General features: G+C 38.7%; 3 long non-coding RNA genes and 1 pseudogene across 3 annotated transcripts; 2 read left to right on the top strand and 2 right to left on the bottom strand.

The window, feature by feature from the left end:
- Positions 1-518: 518 nt before the first annotated feature.
- Positions 519-4,286, top strand: LOC136183041 (uncharacterized; annotated as a pseudogene).
- Positions 4,287-10,383: 6,097 nt separating this feature from the next.
- On the top strand, positions 10,384-11,632 carry LOC136183095 (uncharacterized). The gene is made up of 2 exons (XR_010668912.1): positions 10,384-10,547; positions 11,153-11,632. It is a non-coding gene; the product is annotated as an uncharacterized lncRNA (long non-coding RNA).
- Positions 11,633-12,022: 390 nt separating this feature from the next.
- Positions 12,023-13,278, bottom strand: LOC136183067 (uncharacterized). Its single transcript, XR_010668889.1, has 3 exons — positions 12,939-13,278; positions 12,671-12,857; positions 12,023-12,234 (listed from the first exon to the last, which is right to left on the bottom strand). It is a non-coding gene; the product is annotated as an uncharacterized lncRNA (long non-coding RNA).
- Positions 13,279-20,208: 6,930 nt separating this feature from the next.
- LOC136183057 (uncharacterized) lies at positions 20,209-21,463 on the bottom strand. The gene is made up of 3 exons (XR_010668883.1): positions 21,115-21,463; positions 20,847-21,033; positions 20,209-20,410 (listed from the first exon to the last, which is right to left on the bottom strand). It is a non-coding gene; the product is annotated as an uncharacterized lncRNA (long non-coding RNA).
- Positions 21,464-21,665: the final 202 nt, after the last annotated feature.

Genomic DNA, 21,665 nt, shown 5'->3' with positions numbered 1-21,665 from the left:
TGTACATAAAAAAAAAATGTAATATGTTAAAAGTCACACAAACAAACCGACGTTACAGCGAAACAAACACTTCACATTCAAACCGAATCACACAGAATCTCTCAGTACAGTAACGGTACAACTACGCTCACGTGCCGAGAGTTTAACACGGTCGATAAAACGTTTCATTTACAAAAAAATATCACAATTAGAAAATTAAGAGAAGGTTTTTTAAAAAATACACTTTAAAAACATGTCGACACTAAAAATATCAGCGTTCAGACGTCATCGGTGGCTTAAGGGTCCGTGTACCTTCCGTTCATTCTGTTTCCAATGCTGAAACGCAAGTCGGAAAACAAAAAAACAGGCATTTTTCTTTTTCAATGTATGGAGCAGATTTTAAAACAAACAAACAAGAGCTGTTTTCCATTAAAATATAGCCATAAAATTGGATTTTGTGTTGTTTTCCTATTATGGATTTTTATATTACCAGATAAACACGAAGAATCCAATCTATGTTGATCCAAAATGCAAAAAAGCGGGGATATCTGTATTATTACCGGTATTATAAGGAGAACCGGAAGCAGTATTTTACCTTTTTTTCCCACGATTAGCACGTCTTTAGCACAACAGTAGCAGATTCGGTTGGCAGGAGTGTGAAGACTGGACGAGATGGTGTCACTCGAGCCCTGTGGACATTTAATTAGAGAAATGATTGCTCAAAATCTCTCGCACGCGGATATTTCCACAAATTTATTACAATTAGGTGTGCAGCAAGGATGTTCTGAAATGAGTGTCAGGAGATTTTGTGCACATCACAACATTTCCAGGAGGGGACATGTATCCAACACACAATTAGAGGTTGCTATCAGCAGAGCAATAAATCAGGTAGGCCTAAGTTATTTTGGATTTCTTTGATTTACAGAGGTGGGTAGTAACAAGTTACATTTACTATGTTACATTTACCTGATTAAGTTTTTGGATGAATTGTACTTCTAAGATAGTTTTACATCATCTCCATACTTTTTACTTTTACTTGAGTAGATTTGTGAAGAAGAATGTACTCTTACTACACTCCATTAGGCTACACTGAGCTAGTTACTTTTTTCTTACCCATTCACTATTCTACGCATTATTATTATTATTATTATTATTATTATTATTATCATCCCCCCTACGCATCAATTTAATGTTTTATTTTGTCGGACAGAGGGACTTCCGCCATAGGCTCTACCACCTGACTGTGTTTCAACAATCACATTTGGAAATGTGTGTTTCTTGTGCTGTAATTTGTTATTTTGTAAATATTCAATTTATTTTTCATTTTTATTTATTCTATTATTTTATTGATTGGAAGTACTCAAATTTACCTGAAGATTATTTTTTTCTGATTAAATGCATGTCTTCACAAATTAATCAGATGTTACTCAACAGTTGCTCAGTACTTCAGTAGTTTTTTCCCCCCCCAAGTACTATTTTACTCTAACTCAAATATTATTTGGATGACTACTTTTTACTTCTACTTGAGTCATATTATGCTGAAGTAGCAATACTCTTGCTTGAGTACAATTTTTGGCTCCTCTACCCACCTCTGTTGATTTATTTCTAGACTACGTATATATTTTATGAAATATAAATCCATGAAGACTAGGCCTACATGTTACAGCTTACTTATGTTGATTCATCAGACAGGGTCAACATATGGTCGAAAGATGATGACCGGGTACCTGTCTGCAATGGGAGTGGTTGCTGGTGAACGCCGGGTGGGGAAGATTTTGAGAACAACTCATTGTCCCTATCACGAAATGCGCAAACGTGTAAGTATCTTTTGCAAGCCTTTAATGTTGTGGTATATTGTATAATGTATTTTACTAGCTAACTTTTACTTACTTTTCCCCCAAAGGGTGCACGTAACCTTAACCCCGTCCCCTACAGTGCTGCATACATGGGACACAAAATCCACATCGACCAGAATGAAAAATTGGTCATGTTTGGAGTGACACATGTTCTCGCAATAGATGGGTACAGCAGTAAGGTCGTTGCCCACACAACCATGCCAGTCAAGAATAACCTCACGATATATGAAGAAGTTTACAGGTTAGTCCAGTACTTCTTAACTTTTCTTTTCTCAACCTTTCTCTGATTTCAGAATCCAGGGCAAAAATTCAGGCAGGCGTAATTTTTTTGTGAAAAAGTCCATGGAAAAGTTAGTCTTTATACATACGTACTTTTTTTTTACTTTGTATGTAATATAAAGACTAACTTTTCTCACAACTTCACTTTTCTGCAAGTTTTTTTGTGACTTTGTGACTTTTTTCAATTTTTTTGACATTTTTTAAAACTGTTTGTGACTTTTTAGAAACAAACTATTATACGTTATATGGATTCTAACGGCTTTTTTTGTCTTTTTTATTTGTGATAGGCATACTGACCCATTATTTCTCAAATGGGGGTCCGTGTACCCCAAGGGGTACTCTGAGGTACAACAGGGGGTACATTTTGGATTGACCAAAAGCACTGTAGTTGTTAAATAATAAAATGAATCCTGAAAAATACAGTGCTTTCGGTCAATCCAAAATGTTAATAAACCTCAAACCTTAAAGTAAAAGTAAGGTTTTGGCTTTCTTAGAATCTGTGTGCACAATTATTAGGCAACTATAAGTGTGTAGAACTATTATGCAACTGAATGAAAAATGAAAATGTTCCCATCTCACCTGTTTACATTCTTCTGTTAAAGTGAGAATAATAAACAAACAACTCAAAATTTCGAAGTAAACATTTCTGACAGTAAAAAAAAAAATCTGTGACCAATATAGCCACCCTTCTTTTCAATAAGTCACAAAAACGGTGCACTAGTAGATTGCAATATTGTTGGTCTATCCTACATTGCAGACTCAACATTTGATGAGTCAACATTTGATTGAGTCATGTTTCACTATTTTACAGATCAGCAGTTCTTGGATGTGGGACCAGGTCAGGGTGGACCATGGCCGGGAATTGTACTTGTCCCTCTACATGCAGGAGATGCTGTCTAACCACAGACACAACTTGCAAAGGCAACCATATTGCCAAACTCAGTCAACAAAGGTGAAGTAACGGTCTCCTTAATGTACAAAATGTGGGAGGGGGGGGGGGGGGGCACTACGAGGAGATCTTGCAAAAAAACACTGTGGTGAGTTGAATATCTATAGCATATCACCCGATAGGACACAACTTTGTGCAAACCGAAATATCACTTTAACCAGATGCACCCTTGAGTGGGGGTGCTTGTAGGTACCCATACGCATCAATGGTCCTGCTCCTTGGACTCCTAATCAAACCTCTTCATACTGTCTGTAAACTTTTTCCATCTGATATAATCCTGTTTCCTCTCACCATGTTGATTTTGCAGACTAAATGTAGTGGAGATTCTTTTAATTGAGTATTGTTTTTATATTATCTACCTTTTAGTTGAAAAAAAAATCTACCCTTTTCTTGTCTACAGAATCATACGGTAGAGCGAACGTGGGTAGAGATAAATAACCGGGTAAATTACCCAGTGAAGGAGGCCCTCATACAGCTGCAGGATCAGGAAGTCCTCAACATGGATGACAACGTGACTAGATACTGTACATCTAACCTTACTGCTGAGCTTTGCAAGATTGGTATAACAAGAGCTGTACATGCATGGAATGCACACAGAATCCCAGGTGAGTTAAATAAAAAAAACATGTATCACACAATCCAGTCCTTTTTTGTGAACTTTTTATTTTAAAGTTGACAGTGAATTTTAACCATAATCACATTTTGTGACCTATGCTTTGCTTCACAGGCAAAGGAACACCCAATTGTTCGGCAGCAGGAGGATGTCCAAAAAAACTGGGAGAGGAGTTGTTGCCACATGCCTCCCAAGCAGCAGACATGTACCAGCAGGATGTTGGCTCTTCACTGACTAGAGTCTCCTGCTTTGGAACTGACCCCTTCTCAACTGAGGAGGACAAAATATCAGCAACAACTTTTTGCTGTAGAGTACCCTGATATTTCAGTTTTATTAGATAATGTGGTAAACTATAACTTTGTACCTTTTCAAGATGCATTGCTGTATCTGATAAACATTACGCAGCAATATGCATGAATATGTCAAATAAAGACAAGTTGGTTCTGGATATACTGTATATTTTGTCACTTTCCTTTAACAAATAAAATCAAACACTTGCTAAAATTGCAACAATAGCAATGTTAAACATTACACAATATTTGTCTTAAGTGCAACATGAAATACAAAAAATGTATAAAAATAAAACTATTCTGTATCCTCTACAGCTGTTGAACAAGTGCAAAATTACAACTGACTTTAGAACAAGGCAATTAGCTAGATGTAACAGAGGTAATGAAGCTTAAAGCATAGAATGTGATACAATCACACTTAAAGGGTTAATCCATCTTAATTACACCAGCCAATATGGAGAGAACATTGTCAAGACTGGTCAGCCTGTGTACATTGACAGAGAACTCGTGCCCTGCATTTGAGGCACTGGTCGGATGTCAGCATCCACTGGTCAACACAGTTTTTGCAGCCAACAAAGCTTTTGCAGCATACGGCAATCACAGGCTCTTCCATTAGCCCTGTTTGATGAAAAAAATAAAAAGGACAATACATATGCAATATTAGAGTTCAATATATTATCTTGTCTTTACTTAAAGGAACAGTTCACCCAAAAATGAACATTCTGTCATCATCTACTCACCCTCATGCCAGTTAAAACACAGGTGTAGTTTGTCCATATAACACACAAGGAGGTTGCAGCACTACTGGAGAGCAAGTGGGTCTCCGTTGACTTCAACACAGTGCATAGAAAGTCAATGGAGACCCACTTGCTACTTGTGTTTTAACTGGCATGAGGGTGAATAGATGATGACAGAATTTTAATTTTTGGGTGAACTGTTCCTTTAATCTACATATTACATATGTGTAAAAGCTTGGCAAGGGACAGTTTCACTATAACATGGAAAAGCAAGAATTAATGATTGATTCACTTGAACATTCAACTAGATCCTGCTTAAAAGGTAGATTTTAATATAGATCAAACAACAAATTATGTTACAGACCTTTGCATACAATACGACCAAAGGCATCCTTCATGTGTGTTATCATGGTGTTGGTCAGAACCAGCATGGTGCCCCTGGTGCTGCTGGCATGTGTTGACAGGTCTTTTATGACTGTGGTGACTTCACTCAGTCCTTGAGCAGCCAAGATCACTTCTTCTATTTTATCATGGACCCCCTGAAGACCTGTGGAGTCCATATCTTTATTACTACAAGGAGGGTTAAAAACAAAACCAAAAAACAAATGTATTATACAATATTCATATAACTCTTTCTTGTTTTGTTTTTTTTAAGAGAGATGTTATTTGAAACAATATAAAGACAAATATTGATGGGCAGTAACTCAAATGTTTACCTCAGTTTCTTTCCCTTTGTTCGTTGCTGGAACTCATGGAAGATCTGCTCTGGGACAGCAAGAAACTTTTTTGCAGTTTGCTTCCAATACTTGGATCCTAGCAAGAGAGGAAGACAAATCATGTAACAGATATAATGTAAACACATTTACAGCTGAACAGAATACTTTGTGGGTCCAAAAAATTAAGAGATAAAGAGAGCACAGTATTGAAGTAGATGGGGCATGTAGTTTATCAAACAAAGCATTTTCATTTATTTTTATGCAATTATTCATTTTTTCAATTAGTACCTCTTGTCCTTTCGGAGTCCACAATCTCATTTCCCTGGGCATCAGTCAGGATGAGAGGGTCATCACTCTGCAGGGCATCATGTATTTTTGCAAGGATACCTGTGGTTGTGGCTTCAAACTCAAACAGTCTGAGTACAACCATAAGGGCAGGCTTCAGTTTCCACTGGCTGAGCTCATTTGGGAGTGGTTTACATCAAGTCAAATCAATTAATTCCATCTCAAACACATAGCCTACATTACAATTGATCCAATTACAACTGATTCAAGTTTTAAAATTATCTTGGTTACAAAGGATCACAAAAACAAATACAATGATGTTGATGTATTCTTATGTAGCTAGCCTTGGCCCAAACGAACCCCCTTTTTAATATGTAGCTTGCTAGTAAAGGGTAGGGGCTCTGAAGGGATGGAACTGGGGGTACCTTTGGAAGGTGTTACTCATGCTTGCTCGCGGGGTAGTGGGAGCGATGGCCTGAGCAGGTGATCCTAGAGCAGCAGTGGGCTGTGCTATACGATGGAACTGGAAACGGTTCTGGCCTGACAATGGAGGAGTCTGCTCGGCGACTTGTAGAGCAATATCATCCCCATGAACCTCATAGTGGCCACGAGGTCTAAGGTCCAAGCAGCTGAAATGTCCAGCCGATTCCAGGAATATCGCCACATTGTCATCATCAGTTATGTACAGGCTAGGAGCATATACCTTTGAAAGAAAACATTGAGAAGCCTTAATCAGTCGGCTATTCGTGTGCTATGCATAGCATCCTTTGATTTTAGCATGTTCGCCAAGCAAACGAAAAAAGTGTTACCTACCTGGAATATTCTGGCGATTTTGTCTCCAATCATGTCGTCCTCCTTAAGCGTTAGCCTTTTGTTTCCTTTAAAAAGGATATAACTGGTTGAGTCCATTGCGCACAAGGAATTGTTACCGTACCGACACCAAGTTGAAATTAAACTAGACGAGCACCGCGACCTTCCTGACCCTTCCTGACAAGCGGACCAATCCACGCAATTATTTATTTATTTCCGGGCCACAGACTGAAAAGCGGAAAAATTTAAAATTGAAAAAGGAAAAACAGAAATTTAAGGCTTTTCCCCGAAAACTAAAATTTGAGTCAGAAAATGCAATAGTTTTTTTAAAAAGGGTAATTAAATAGTTGTCCGATTTTTGTTTCAGAAATGGAAATAGAAAAAATGGCCCTAAATTTGTTGTTTGATTTGCGTTTCAGAATTGGAAATAGAATGAATGGAAGGTACACGGACCCTTAAGTTAAAGTCCAAGGGTCACTCCTCCCGCTGACGTCTCAGACTCGACCACCCCAGCTCCGACTGAGACCTGCTGGATCATTATCTACTTGATTATATTCTGTTAAAGAATGTGAGGATGGTGGAAGTGCAGCCAATGAATGAACGATCTGTGAGTCATTAGTGTCACAATAAGGACAGTTTACATCTCCATCAGTTAGCCTATCATCTATGGAAAGATGAAACAAGCAGTACATAGCCAGTACAGGTGTTCAATATCTTGTTGCTCCTCACATTGAGTCAAATAGGACGCAGGAAGCTCGGGGGAACTTGTAGTATATGCTGCATGACAGTGTCAGTACATAGTAACCCAGAGGTGAAGAAAAAACTGCAACGTATTGAGATGAAAACAGGCTGTCCTTTGTGTACTTTTCTGTTACAGTGATTTATCCATTTCTGTCCTCTTACAGACTGAAAGGAGTTTCCATCAGAGCAGAGGATTCACTTCCTGTCAGAGCCTCATACTCGAGTCTCCGGCAGGATTTGCACAAGTGTCAACTGGACATTCAGAACTCATTCTGTAACCACTAACAGGACTTTATGGGGGTCTGTTTAGACCAGTCTCCTCCTCTGCTCGACTGACATGCTGTAATGGAGGGAGATGTTATGGAGGAGCTGCTTGTTGATGAAATGAATACACTAACTGCAGCAGGCCAAAGACACCAAAGTACTGGAGGATACCTGCGGTCGCCACCTCCCTCCTCCTGTCAGCGTTACCACACAGCTCCTCGTCGCACCGTGGTTGTGTTGTAGTCTACGTTGTTAGTTCGACACCGTACCACATGCTGCACACACCTCACACTCAGCCGGCACACTGACTCACTGACAAACACACCTCACTCCTGTTGTTAATGCTGGTTGCTGTTGGTACAGTTTGTATTCAACTTTTGCACCGTTTAGTTCAACCTTCTGTTTCCCTTGTTTCAGGCCTGAAGAGCCGGCTCATGACAACATGAACAGTTCTCTTACTGCATGGCGGCGTACGAGAAAGCATGTTTAGAAAGCTCATTTCTGTCTCACTAGTTCTTCACTGAAGGATGAGGATCAACAGGCTGCCATACTTCATGCTGGAGATGTCTTTGGGTACTGACTGTGGTCTCTGTGGACTGAATCAATCCAGGAAGTGAATTAAAGATTACAGATGACTAATGAGGGTTGATGGGTGGGGATTGAATATTGATGCTTCTGTGTCTCATGTGGATGAATGATGATCAGCTCAAATAAACACCTCCTTGGCCCTCCAGTGGTGTGCATTCAGCTCCGTCTTTTCCCAAACATCTGGCTGTCCTACAGTCCTGTTACGAATGGTATGCACTGACAAATGTTCTCTCCATCAAATCAGGTCCATTGTGATTCCATTCTCAAGTGAAGATAGAGACTTAGAAAAGGGACAAAGCTGACTTCATGGGAGTGACAGTATGGTCAGAGGAAGAGAAGAGGTCTACATAGGAGTGATAGCAGTCTGTGCTTACTGTAGGTGCACTTTATAATAATGGATTAAAGAACATTCTCAACTCTCTTGCCCCAGGGAAAACACGGTCTGTTTCCTTTCTCCTCAACTGCCCCCTGGTATACCCCTGAGCTCCGGACAATGAAAACTAAAGGTGGACAACTTGAGCGACTCTACAAAAAAAACAGGTCTCTCTATACATAAGGAAATGCACAAAACCCATATAGTACACTACAAGGACTCAATTGCTCAAACCAAACCCAACTATATGCTCATATCTTAATCTCCTCTTGTGTTTTAACTTGGTCATTTCTTATCTTACTTACTTTGTCTATTTATGTTTTGTATTTATAGTTAATTTTATTTTTATTAATATTATAGTTTTGGGTTTTTTGATCCTTTAACCACTTGTTTTTATTTCTTTTACTGCGCTTACCTTCTCATTGCTTTTTATTTGCTTTTATCTCTTAGTTTCTTACATCTTTTTAAATCTTTGGTCCTCTTGGTCTCAGCTCATGTTGTTGGGTTCTTGTGTTCCTGGGTTCTTATGATGGTTCTTATGATGGTTCTTATGATGGTTGGGTTATATATGTCTGGTTGTGTATCTGCACTTTGGGTTCTTTTCTGTTGAATTGTTTTTAATTATTTTTGGTATTTTGAATCTGTTATATTCTTACTGTTGTTAATGTTTTTCTGTGTTTGGTTTAGTTTGCTTTGTTCTTGCTGTTTGTCAAAGCACTTTGTAAACCTGTGTTTTTAAAAGGTGCTATATAAATAAAGTTATTATTATTATTATTATTATTACTCTGGTTCAATCATCTCCAATGAAGGAAACAACAAAACACTGTTCTCACTGCTAAATACAATTCTCCAGCCACCAAACTCCCTAACCCCCCCTACCTGTACTCAACTGACACCTGTGAATCACTAATGCTGTTTTTGAATGAGAAAATCCACAATATTCACCAGCACTGAGCTCACCTTCATCACAGACACGTGTCATTATTGAAAACAACAAATAAATAAATCTAAATAAATCTAAATAAATAATATCTTCAGAATCAATACAGGCTAAATCGATAAATTTTAAAATAGTTTTTTTATAATTCCAATGTGTAGTTATAATAAATTCTGTCGATGTGGTTGCTTAGTAACCATGGGATGGAATTGACAGGTACATTCGATTTGAACCCTCGCTTTGATGACGTCAAAGAACGGTCAAAACCGAGGTTATGAAGAGAGACTGTTTGAGTCATTAGAGTTGTTCACTTTAACAAGTGGATCATCATTGTCTCGCTCCGCCCCGCCCCGCCCCGCCCCGCCCCGCCCCGCCCCATCGAGACTCAGTTTGAGATTTCATCATAGAACACTTGAAAGCATTCTGATATGATTCAAAAATCTGTAGCGAGACAGTGATCAACAAATTATATAACCAACAGCAACAGCCCTCTGACTCATGGGGGGAAAAACAGTCTCGTAATGAACACAAGCCAACAAACCATTCTACTGTAAATCACACATTACAAATACTAAGAAACACAACAGCTGCTTTTTAAAGCATTAAACAGCTCAATATCTTCAGTTTATCGAGTACCACAAAGCATGCTGGGAAGTGACAGAACGTTGTACAGTACAAGTGTCCAAGAAAAAAACTCGGAGGTCTTCGTGTTTATAACTTTTTTATTAACAAACCTTTATTGACAATTATGAGAGCAACACGACACGAGAGCAGAGTCAGTAGGTCTACGTCTTCATGTGCTTTGAATGAGTCCATTTATTGTGTTAGAAAACGCGGTTTGGAGGACATTTATTATTACATATAGCACTCAACCAGGGCCGAACTGGCCTAAACGCTCTGCGCATGCTCCACTTTTCCCGCGCATAACGTGTCGTGAGAGACGAGCAGCTCTGATCAAATGACAAACAACACAAACGGGTGCTGAACATAGGCCGCATCCATATGCGGGAATGGGCGGGACTTAACTCCGCCCATTCAGCTCGACGTCAGCAGTCCACTTGACAGCATAGCTAACAGCTAGGCTGCTATCATCAACTATTCCTGCTCGTCCTGAGAAAACTCTACAAACAGTAAGTTAACATTTAACTTTTCTACAACACAGTTAAAACTAATTATATTCAACCCAAATATGTAATTAAAGTCTTAAAACTACATTTTGTTAAATATACAACTATGGTTATTAGTTATTTGTCAGAGCAGTTAGACTTTGTCAGTGTTAGCAGAGAAATACATTCACAAAGTTTTATCCATAAACTGTAAATAAATATGAGACATCCAGAAGAAATCAATATTACAAAGCATACAGTTCATGTTACTGTTCTGACAAAAAGAGGAATGTCTGAGTCTTATATTTACTGATGTCAACAGCGATGAGGTGAACATGGCAAATGAAAAATAATGATTTAGTATTTATTATAAGACATTTGTTTTCTATTGAACCTGTGAAGTCATGGAGTCTGTGGACAGTGTCAGCTTCACACCAAAAACTTTAAGTATTAGAAAAAATAATGTTTAAGACTGGCATCTATTATGATGAGTTGCAGCTACCTTGTTCAATATTATTCCTTCAGATGTGGCTCATAACAAAAAAACAGCCTGAGCTGTCACGTGTAGTTAACTGTACATTTTGTGTTGTCTGAGGCATTAATTGAACACCTTTGTATTTCTCCTATAGACACAGTGTGGATTATTGGTGACTGGTCCATCGAGGTGCCCAGAGAGCTGCAGAGACAGAGGAAGAAACCTGAGCCTCAACAACATCTGTATTTGTTGGTTCTTCTGGGGTGGACTTCAGTTTCTTCTCTTCAACAGCTCGCTGTGAGGGAGGTCTCCCCCGGATGGCCTGAGTGATGTCACCCACAGGCTGAGAGCTGAGACGGGTTTTAAACCTTTTGACAAACCGTTACACCGCGCCCACCTGTCAATCAGGTCAGCTACACGCCTTATTGTGAATAACTCTTATCCTTCATCAAATCAAAACTGATGAGTCATCAAAACATTCACCCCCCGTACAGTGTGTGTCCATCGAGACATGAGCTAATCACACCTATTTGTTTGTTTTGTACCAAGCTGTAAACATGTTCATCTCTGCTATAAAAACAGACTTTTTTTAATGTTGTTTTTCAGATTAAATAAATATTTCTATATAAATGCACTCCTTTATGTCTACTTATGAGTATACATTTCAGATTTTAAAAGGACAAGACTAAAATGTGCATTAATGCTCAACTCAATAGCTTAGGGAAGGAAGTCTACTTTCACACAACTTTTTATTCTTTTGATAAATACTAATGTAGTTCATTTCTGAAAGTGGGATGGAACAGAGTCATGGCAAAAATATGCCCTTAAACACAGCCCCATTCTTAAATCAAGATACATGGAGAGTAAATAAGATCAATAACTTGTGAATAAAAACAGTTAAAAATGATTTAGAAATGTAGACTTATCAGATCAATATCACATAATATCAACTTCTCCCATCTAAACTGGACAAAGGGTTTAAAATAGGAAGAAAATGGTTTGATTGCAAGTTGTTTGGAGGAGATCTAGTTTTATTTGAACAGCTGAAGCATGAATACAGTCTTCCAAGGTGCAAACCCTCCTCCTCCTCCTGAAGCCTGTGGAGCTCCTTCATGTACTGCTGTCTTATCTGCTGGCCATCTTCTCTCAGCAGAACTTCAACTGTTGAAAAGTCATTCAGAAGAAGCTCGAGCATGTGACATGGATCCAGGAGAACATGGACTTTTAGTGAGGGGTCTTCAGGATGGCAAAGAAAGAGAGAAAATATCAGTTATTCATTAAATCATTTTGTTTGTTCTCATCTATTTTTCTGTATTCATCTGTGTGTAAGAGCACATTTATAAATTCAACAGTGTACTACCCAGACAACAGAGGTCCAGTATTCAGGTAATCAACATCTATTCAAAGTTAAGAAGATAAACATTATTGTAATCATGCTGTTTTCAGCTCTCTCACTCACACAATGATATTCCACATCAAATGGTCTCAGATTTTGTGTGAGGAAAAATTAAGCAGTTTATTGTGGATAGTACTTCATCTTAACATGAAACAAATATAACCTGAATTATTAGTACAGTTAGCCGACTGGTTTACAAGCTAACGCTAAACAAGCTAGGTCCGTAAATATAAACACATGAGTAAGCAGTAAATATAACACTACTATATCACTTACCGAAAAAAACTGAAGCATCAACTTGTTGGATGGTCTGTTAACCGCACAGCAAGCCATGTATGTTGTCAGATATGTGTTAAACAAACTCTCCAAACGAAGTAAGAAAGAGGAGAAATCAGAGGATCAAGCTGTTAGCCTCCTGACCTCCTGACCTCCTGACCTCCTGACCTGCTGACCTGCTGACCTCCTGACCTGCTGACCTGCTGACCTCCTGACCTGCTGACCTGCTGACCTCCTGACCTGCTGACCTGACAGACAGATGCAGCACGCAGAGCTGTCAATCAAATCTGACACACCCAAATATGGGCATAGTCGTTTTCCTTAAAAGAATAAAATCCGATGAGTTATAAAAAAATTCACCCCCCCCCCACAGTGTGAGGAGAAGGGGCCGTCAACTTCTCAGATATATCTCGTTTTTTGAACCAGGCTGTAAACATGTTGATTCCTGTGGTGAAAACGGGCTTTTTTGGCTGTGGGCTTATGGCACTTCCGGCGCTTCTGCAGCCAGCCTCAAGAGGAACCTCGAGGAACTGCAGTTTTTTGTACTTCCGCATAGGCTTCATTTTTCGAGACCGGAGGTTGCCCCTTGGTGCTGAAGCTTTATTAACTGAGAAAGATACACATATTACTCATCTTCAGAAAAGTCATATATTCCCAACAACTAGATGTTATTTAAATGAATTCTGATTTTGGCTAAATATTTCTTATATGCGATGAAATGGCTCAGCAAAGCACCCTCCTTTTAGTTTGAAAATATCTATCCACTGTTGAAAATCTAAAGATCACAAATCAGAAATTTATAAAAGAATATCTCCAAATTAGCAGACTCCTCCTGTTTTGTTTGTTTTTCTATTATTCAATATTGATATTTGTTCAATTTGTATACTTGTTTATTTTTAATTCTGTACTACAGTAGACGTGGGAAGTTATCTTGTGTGCACATTAAAATGATCTTGTGGTAATAAGTTATCTAATGCAGACAAGGTGGATGATAATATGAGCACACAAGATAATGTATATGTTTTACCTTTGGGACTTTAAAGGCAGGGTTGGTCATTGGTAGACGAAGCACTGTAATAAATAACTGTATATGAAGGTATGTGGCACGCTCTCAAGATGACTCTAATGTTTCCGCCTGAGTGAAGTAATAAAAAGACAAAGCTGCATTTAGGAACAGATGGTATTTTATTGAGGTGATTTTTGTCTCTACAGCTCCTGATTAAATCTTTATGGTGAACTCTGAACCGAAACGCTGCACGTTAAAATATCAAATGTAAAAAACATCACTTTTTACAGAGTACAAGAAAAACTAAGCAGGTACAAATCACACATGAAGCCCTCTGCAGTGTCAGAGTGAGGAGGAGGAGGACGAGGCATGTTGGTACTTTACAGACGCCTACCTGCCCTGATCACCATGACGATTTCTGTTGACATTCATTATCACAACAGGGTGAATCCTTACTTTTTAAGTGACCCTTTGCCTTTCAAGCAGTGCCAACATTAGGATAACATTTTTCCACTTGAACACAAAACATCCTGAGCCAGATCAGCGTCTCCTTTCTCTCTCATATCCGCGCTCCCAAGATGCCGATTCTTAATGTCAACATTTACTCTGAATCACAAGAAACCTTTTGCACAGGAGAGGAAATTCTATCCTGATATCGACGCCCCCCCGAGATGATTGATTCTAATATTTTCAGTGATTCATGGCCTTTTCTCAAGTGCCACTATTAGAGTAAAATCTGAACAGAAGCATAAAAATACATACTAGCAAAGTAGGAGGAAACTCTTGCGCATCAGCCACTCAACAAACGGAGGTCGGTGCTCTCACAGAAGAACCTTAGACGTTCAAAATGTGACTCAGTGGACTCCTTCTCTCAGGCAGGATCGAAAGAAAGTCCTGGAGCAGAAGAATCCCTTCAGACAGATGTATTAAGGTGCAAAGGACTAACGTTTGGATGCACTTAAATACATTTGTCTTGAGTGATTCTTCAGCTCCAGTGCTGATCAGAGAGAAGGAGTCCTGAATTATATTTTGAACACACATACATCAGGTTTACATGTTATGATTCTCTCAATATTCTGCTTTTTAGAGGAAGGAGTTCTCATATTTCAGGGACCGTCTGCCTTCGATTAAAGCTCCCTCTGGACCGACGTGTGTAATCAGAAATATAAAATAATCATCGGCAGGTTACCTTGAAGTTTAGAGCTCATGTTCCTGCACTTCAAGTTTCAATGACTTTAAAAAAAAGTGTCTTACAAACTTTACCTGATGTGATGCTCTAACATCAGCTGAAGTGTTTTTAATATAACTGCAACTTTTGATTCTTTTCATGAAATATTAATCTGCTAATTGTTTTCTCAATTACCTCTGTCTACACACTTAATAAACTGGTTAAGACAGCCCTAGGCTATTACCTCCCAAACCAAGAAAAGGAAGGTCAACACCCTGAAATCAAGTTACTTTGAAACTCTTTTCCACAGGATGAATTCTAAACGTCCTCCGCTTGTCTTTTTTGTGACATCACCAAGTTGAAATCTGCAAAGTATTTAGACAAACACCATGAAGCCCAACTTCTGCTCTGCTCTTTTTTTACTTTCAGCAGTTGCTAAATGAGTTATTTTTCTGCCCAGTCACTTGTAAAGGGGGCGGTTAGCGTCGCAGCTCGTCTCCCATCTTTCATCTTTAAGGACTATGTCTCCGTTTGTCTTCCTTCTTTAGACAATCCATCACGGAAAAATTGTGCAAAAGTAAAACCTCCGTCTGCGCCTCTTTTCCTCAAACAAGTGACATGACAGAAGAGGTCAGAGCAGACGTGATGGAAGGGAACTCGAGGAAGTCTCTGCAGGACAATTTTTAATGTTGGAGGTGATATAAAATGCAAACGACTTCTGTCCTGTGAGGCCGATTTTAAAAATGAATCTAAGAGTCTGCTTTGAAATACAGCGGAGAGAGTCAAAGTGTATTTGAGGGTAGGTCGTGCTGACAGAGGGTCCAAAAACACTGGGATGGTTCTTTGAGTTTGCACTAGAGAACCACTGTAGGGACGTTTTTTTTAATTTCTTTGTTTTGTCTTAATCCAGTCAGAGTATTTGACCACTCAAAGGGAAACTGGGGAACTGTAACTGTGACCCACTAACAGGTGTGACGAGTGCAGTCTGTACGGCCTTCTTTTTAGTCTGAACGAGGCCAGTAATCCAGGACTACAGTTTGTGTGAAACCTCGACACAGTACAAGCCTAAAGTGTCTATGTTAATAAGATGTTGTTGTTTTTTTAATGTCGATCTCTGTTGCCTAGCAAAAGTGTCCAAATTCAAATAAAGCAATAAATCAAAAGCTTCTGTTTTCATCACATTTTTTTTTAACAAACCAGGAATGGCTTCTCCTCAAAGGCTGTTCATATCTGTGTCCCATTCCAGCGGCCGCAGCCTTCGTGGGCTGCATTTCAAGACCGAGTGCGTCACACCGGCGAGACAAGTGCTGTCCCAATTCAGCGGCTCCTTCGAATGCGGCCGAGAAATCATTCATTTTCTTACTTCATTGTTATGTTTGCTATGTTTAGTGTTACTTTAATATACTTTTTAATTAATGAAAATCATTTAAATTAAATTCAGATATCAGCTGGTTCTACTATTATCTTATTGTTGATTTTATGCTAATCTAATATACCAATCCATAAAATGTATATAAATTGAACACATTTGGTTAATTTAAATAATGTTGTTTATTTTGTTTACCTGGACTATGTATGAATTCTCTACAGGTGCAAACTAAATCACAAGAAAATAATCTGACCTTCAACGCTGTCACACACGCTGCTTTTCCTCCCTCAAGAAAATATTTAGACTGCACACTATTTACTGTACTGCCAGCTACCTACCTTAGAGACCAGAAAATAACCAGACCTGTTTGAATATTTAAGATTATAAATAAAATGCTGTGACTAAATCCACAGAAAACTACAGTCCCAGTGATTAATGAGTATCAAGGAGCCACTGCTAGTAGTTTCTCACAGGAAAGAAAGGTAAGAATATCAGTAGAAGAGTAAATCGGAAGCAACTGCGCTTTCACTTCAACCAATCCTCATAGCTTCATTACACCAAAATACCTCCAGTTAGTCTGATGGAACTAAGAAAAATGACTAAAACCTAATGTTAGTGTCAGTATGAAGAGTATTATTACAACCCTGCTTCACAGTATACACAAAATGTAACCTCTATTGTGTAGATTATCAAAATGAACTAGTATAGCTATAATGAAAACAACGAGCAGAAATCAAATTAAACTTTGATTTATTAAAAGAAAACAGAGGTAAAGACTATTTACATTTATTTAAAATCTATCTATCATATTGTATATTTAAATCTGGGTATTTACATTTGATTTGATTTTTTTTTTTAAAGGGAGTTCCTGCTGTACTGCAGGATAAACCTGCTGTTCAAATCGGGGATGAACGCACTTCCTGGTTCCTGCAGGCTGACTCACAGCTGACAACGGACTCAACTTCACCGACTCCAGGGCTTCTCAAACTGGGGCCCGCGGACCTCCTGGAGCCCCGCTATAAATGACTCAACAGTTTTCTCGTGATTTCAGCCCACTAGTGTTTTTTCAGCTGCCTTCCTGACGACCCTCATGATTCAAAGAGGGTGGGTCCTCCTTCAACAAGAAGTCAAAATGTACATTTAAAGTCACAGTGACGGATAAAATAATAAATGTAGGCCTATGTACGGTGAAGTTCTGAAGAACTTTTATTTAGTTGGATGGACTTCAAATCATTTTGTTACATAACATTAGGTTTACTTCATGTTTTTGACTTGATCTTACATAATAATAATAATAATAATACATTTAGATGGAAAAGGTGAATGATATCAGGTTGTATGGATCTAAATACAAAACAGGGATAGTGTTGTACTGTCGTGCAGCCAACAGGTGGCGCTGTTCTCCATTTCTCTGCTCTCAGACTGACGTCACCTTCATCACAGACACATCTCGATTTTCAAAACAACAAATAAATAAATGTTAAATAATTTCCTCAGAATCGATACAGCCTTAATCGATTAATTACTTAATTAATAATTTTAAAATTGTATTTTATAATTCCAATGTGTAGTTATAATAAATTCTGTCGATGTGGTTGCTTAGTAACCATGGGATGGAATTGACAGGTACATTCGATTTGAACCCTCGCTTTGATGACGTCAAAGAACGGTCAAAACCGAGGTTATGAAGAGAGACTGTTTGAGTCATTAGAGTTATTCACTTTAACAAGTGGATCATCATTGTCTCGCTCCGCTCCGCCCCATCGAGACTCAGTTTGAGTTTTCATCATAAAATGCTCGAAAGCATTCTGATATGAATGAAAAAATGTTAATGAGAGAGCGTTCAACAAATTATATAACCAACAGCAACAGCCCTCTGACTCATGGGGGGAAAAACAGTCTCGTAATGAACACAAGCCAACAAACCATTCTACTGTAAATCACACATTACAAATACTAAGAAACACAACAGCTGCTTTTTAAAGCATTAAACAGCTCAATATCTTCAGTTTATCGAGTACCACAAAGCATGCTGGGAAGTGACAGAACGTTGTACAGTACAAGTGTCCAAGAAAAAAACTCGGAGGTCTTCGTGTTTATAACTTTTTTATTAACAAACCTTTATTGACAATTATGAGAGCAACACGACACGAGAGCAGAGTCAGTAGGTCTACGTCTTCATGTGCTTTGAATGAGTCCATTTATTGTGTTAGAAAACGCGGTTTGGAGGACATTTATTATTACATACAGCACTCAACCAGGGCCGAACTGGCCGAAACGCTCTGCGCATGCTCCACTTTTCCCGCGCATAACGTGTCGTGAGAGACGAGCAGCTCTGATCAAATGACAAACAACACAAACGGGTGCTGAACATAGGCCGCATCCATATGCGGGAATGGGCGGGACTTAACTCCGCCCATTCAGCTCGACGTCAGCAGTCCACTTGACAGCATAGCTAACAGCTAGGCTGCTATCATCAACTATTCCTGCTCGTCCTGAGAAAACTCTACAAACAGTAAGTTAACATTTAACTTTTCTACAACACAGTTAAAACTAATTATATTCAACCCAAATATGTAATTAAAGTCTTAAAACTACACTTTGTTAAATATACAACTATGGTTATTAGTTATTTGTCAGAGCAGTTAGACTTTGTCAGTGTTAGCAGAGAAATACATTCACAAAGTTTTATCCATAAACTGTAAATAAATATGAGACATCCAGAAGAAATCAATATTACAAAGCATACAGTTCATGTTACTGTTCTGACAAAAAGAGGAATGTCTGAGTCTTATATTTACTGATGTCAACAGCGATGAGGTGAACATGGCAAATGAAAAATAATTATTTAGTATTTATTATAAGACATTTGTTTTCTATTGAACCTGTGAAGTCATGGAGTCTGTGGACAGTGTCAGCTTCACACCAAAAACTTTAAGTATTAGAAAAAATAGTGTTTAAGACTGGCATCTATTATGATGAGTTGCAGCTACCTTGTTCAATATTATTCCTTCAGATGTGGCTCATAACAAAAAAACAGCCTGAGCTGTCACATGTAGTTAACTGTACATGTTGTCTGAGGCATTAATTGAACACCTTTGTATTTCTCCTATAGACACAGTGTGGATTATTGGTGACTGGTCCGTCGAGGTGCCCAGAGAGCTGCAGAGACAGAGGAAGAAACCTGAGCCTCAACAACATCTGTGTTTGTTGGTTCTTCTGGGGTGGACTTCAGTTTCTTCTCTTCAACAGCTCGCTGTGAGGGAGGTCTCCCCCGGATGGCCTGAGTGATGTCACCCACAGGCTGAGAGCTGAGACGGGTTTTAAACCTTTTGACAAACCGTTACACCGCGCCCACCTGTCAATCAGGTCAGCTACACGCCTTATTGTGAATAACTCTTATCCTTCATCAAATCAAAACTGATGAGTCATCAAAACATTCACCCCCCGTACAGTGTGTGTCCATCGAGACATGAGCTAATCAGATCTATTTGTTTGTTTTGTACCAACCTGTAAACATGTTCATCTCTGCTATAAAAACAGACTTTTTTTAATGTTGTTTTTCAGATTAAATAAATATTTCTATATAAATGCACTCCTTTATGTCTACTTATGAGTATACATTTCAGATTTTAAAAGGACAAGACTAAAATGTGCATTAATGCTCAACTCAATAGCTTAGGGAAGGAAGTCTACTTTTACACAACTTTTTATTCTTTTGATAAATACTAATGTAGTTCATTTCTGAAAGTGGGATGGAACAGAGTCATGGCAAAAATATGCCCTTAAACACAGCCCCATTCTTAAATCAAGATACATGGAGAGTAAATAAGATCAATAACTTGTGAATAAAAACAGTTAAAAATGATTTAGAAATGTAGACTTATCAGATCAATATCACATAATATCAACTTCTCCCATCTAAACTGGACAAAGGGTTTAAAATAGGAAGAAAATGGTTTGATTGCAAGTTGTTTGGAGGAGATCTAGTTTTATTTGAACAGCTGAAGCATGAATACAGTCTTCCAAGGTGCAAACCCTCCTCCTCCTCCTGAAGCCTGTGGAGCTCCTTCATGTACTGCTGTCCTATCTGCTGGCCATCTTCTCTCAGCAGAACTTCGACTGTTGAAAAGTCATTCAGAAGAAGCTCGAGCATGTGACATGGATCCAGGAGAACATGGACTTTTAGTGAGGGGTCTTCAGGATGGCAAAGAAAGAGAGAAAATATCAGTTATTCATTAAATCATTTTGTTTGTTCTCATCTATTTTTCTGTATTCATCTGTGTGTAAGAGCACATTTATAAATTCAACAGTGTACTACCCAGACAACAGAGGTCCAGTATTCAGGTAATCAACATCTATTCAAAGTTAAGAAGATAAACCTTATTGTAATCATGCTGTTTTCAGCTCTCTCACTCACACAATGATATTCCACATCAAATGGTCTCAGATTTTGTGTGAGGAAAAATTAAGCAGTTTATTGTGGATAGTACTTCATCTTAACATGAAACAAATATAACCTGAATTATTAGTACAGTTAGCCGACTGGTTTACAAGCTAACGCTAAACAAGCTAGGTCCGTAAATATAAACACATGAGTAAGCAGTAAATATAACACTACTATATCACTTACCGAAAAAAACTGAAGCATCAACTTGTTGGATGGTCTGTTAACCGCACAGCAAGCCATGTATGTTGTCAGATATGTGTTAAACAAACTCTCCAAACGAAGTAAGAAAGAGGAGAAATCAGAGGATCAAGCTGTTAGCCTCCTGACCTCCTGACCTCCTGACCTCCTGACCTGCTGACCTGCTGACCTCCTGACCTGCTGACCTGCTGACCTCCTGACCTGCTGACCTGCTGACCTCCTGACCTGCTGACCTGACAGACAGATGCAGCACGCAGAGCTGTCAATCAAATCTGACACACCCAAATATGGGCATAGTCGTTTTCCTTAAAAGAATAAAATCCGATGAGTTATAAAAAAATTCCCCCCCCCCCCCCCCCCCCCACAGTGTGAGGAGAAGGGGCCGTCAACTTCTCAGATATATCTCGTTTTTTGAACCAGGCTGTAAACATGTTGATTCCTGTGGTGAAAACGGGCTTTTTTGGCTGTGGGCTTATGGCACTTCCGGCGCTTCTGCAGCCAGCCTCAAGAGGAACCTCGAGGAACTGCAGTTTTTTGTACTTCCGCATAGGCTTCATTTTTCGAGACCGGAGGTTGCCCCTTGGTGCTGAAGCTTTATTAACTGAGAAAGATACACATATTACTCATCTTCAGAAAAGTCATATATTCCCAACAACTAGATGTTATTTAAATGAATTCTGATTTTGGCTAAATATTTCTTATATGCGATGAAATGGCTCAGCAAAGCACCCTCCTTTTAGTTTGAAAATATCTATCCACTGTTGAAAATCTAAAGATCACAAATCAGAAATTTATAAAAGAATA

This window comes from Labrus bergylta, chromosome 16 (assembly GCF_963930695.1).
Source record: "Labrus bergylta chromosome 16, fLabBer1.1, whole genome shotgun sequence".
NCBI classification, from domain to species: Eukaryota; Metazoa; Chordata; class Actinopteri; order Labriformes; family Labridae; genus Labrus; species Labrus bergylta.
The sequence above is the reverse complement of the archived record's forward strand: the minus strand, read 5'-3'. Positions and strand labels throughout refer to the sequence as shown.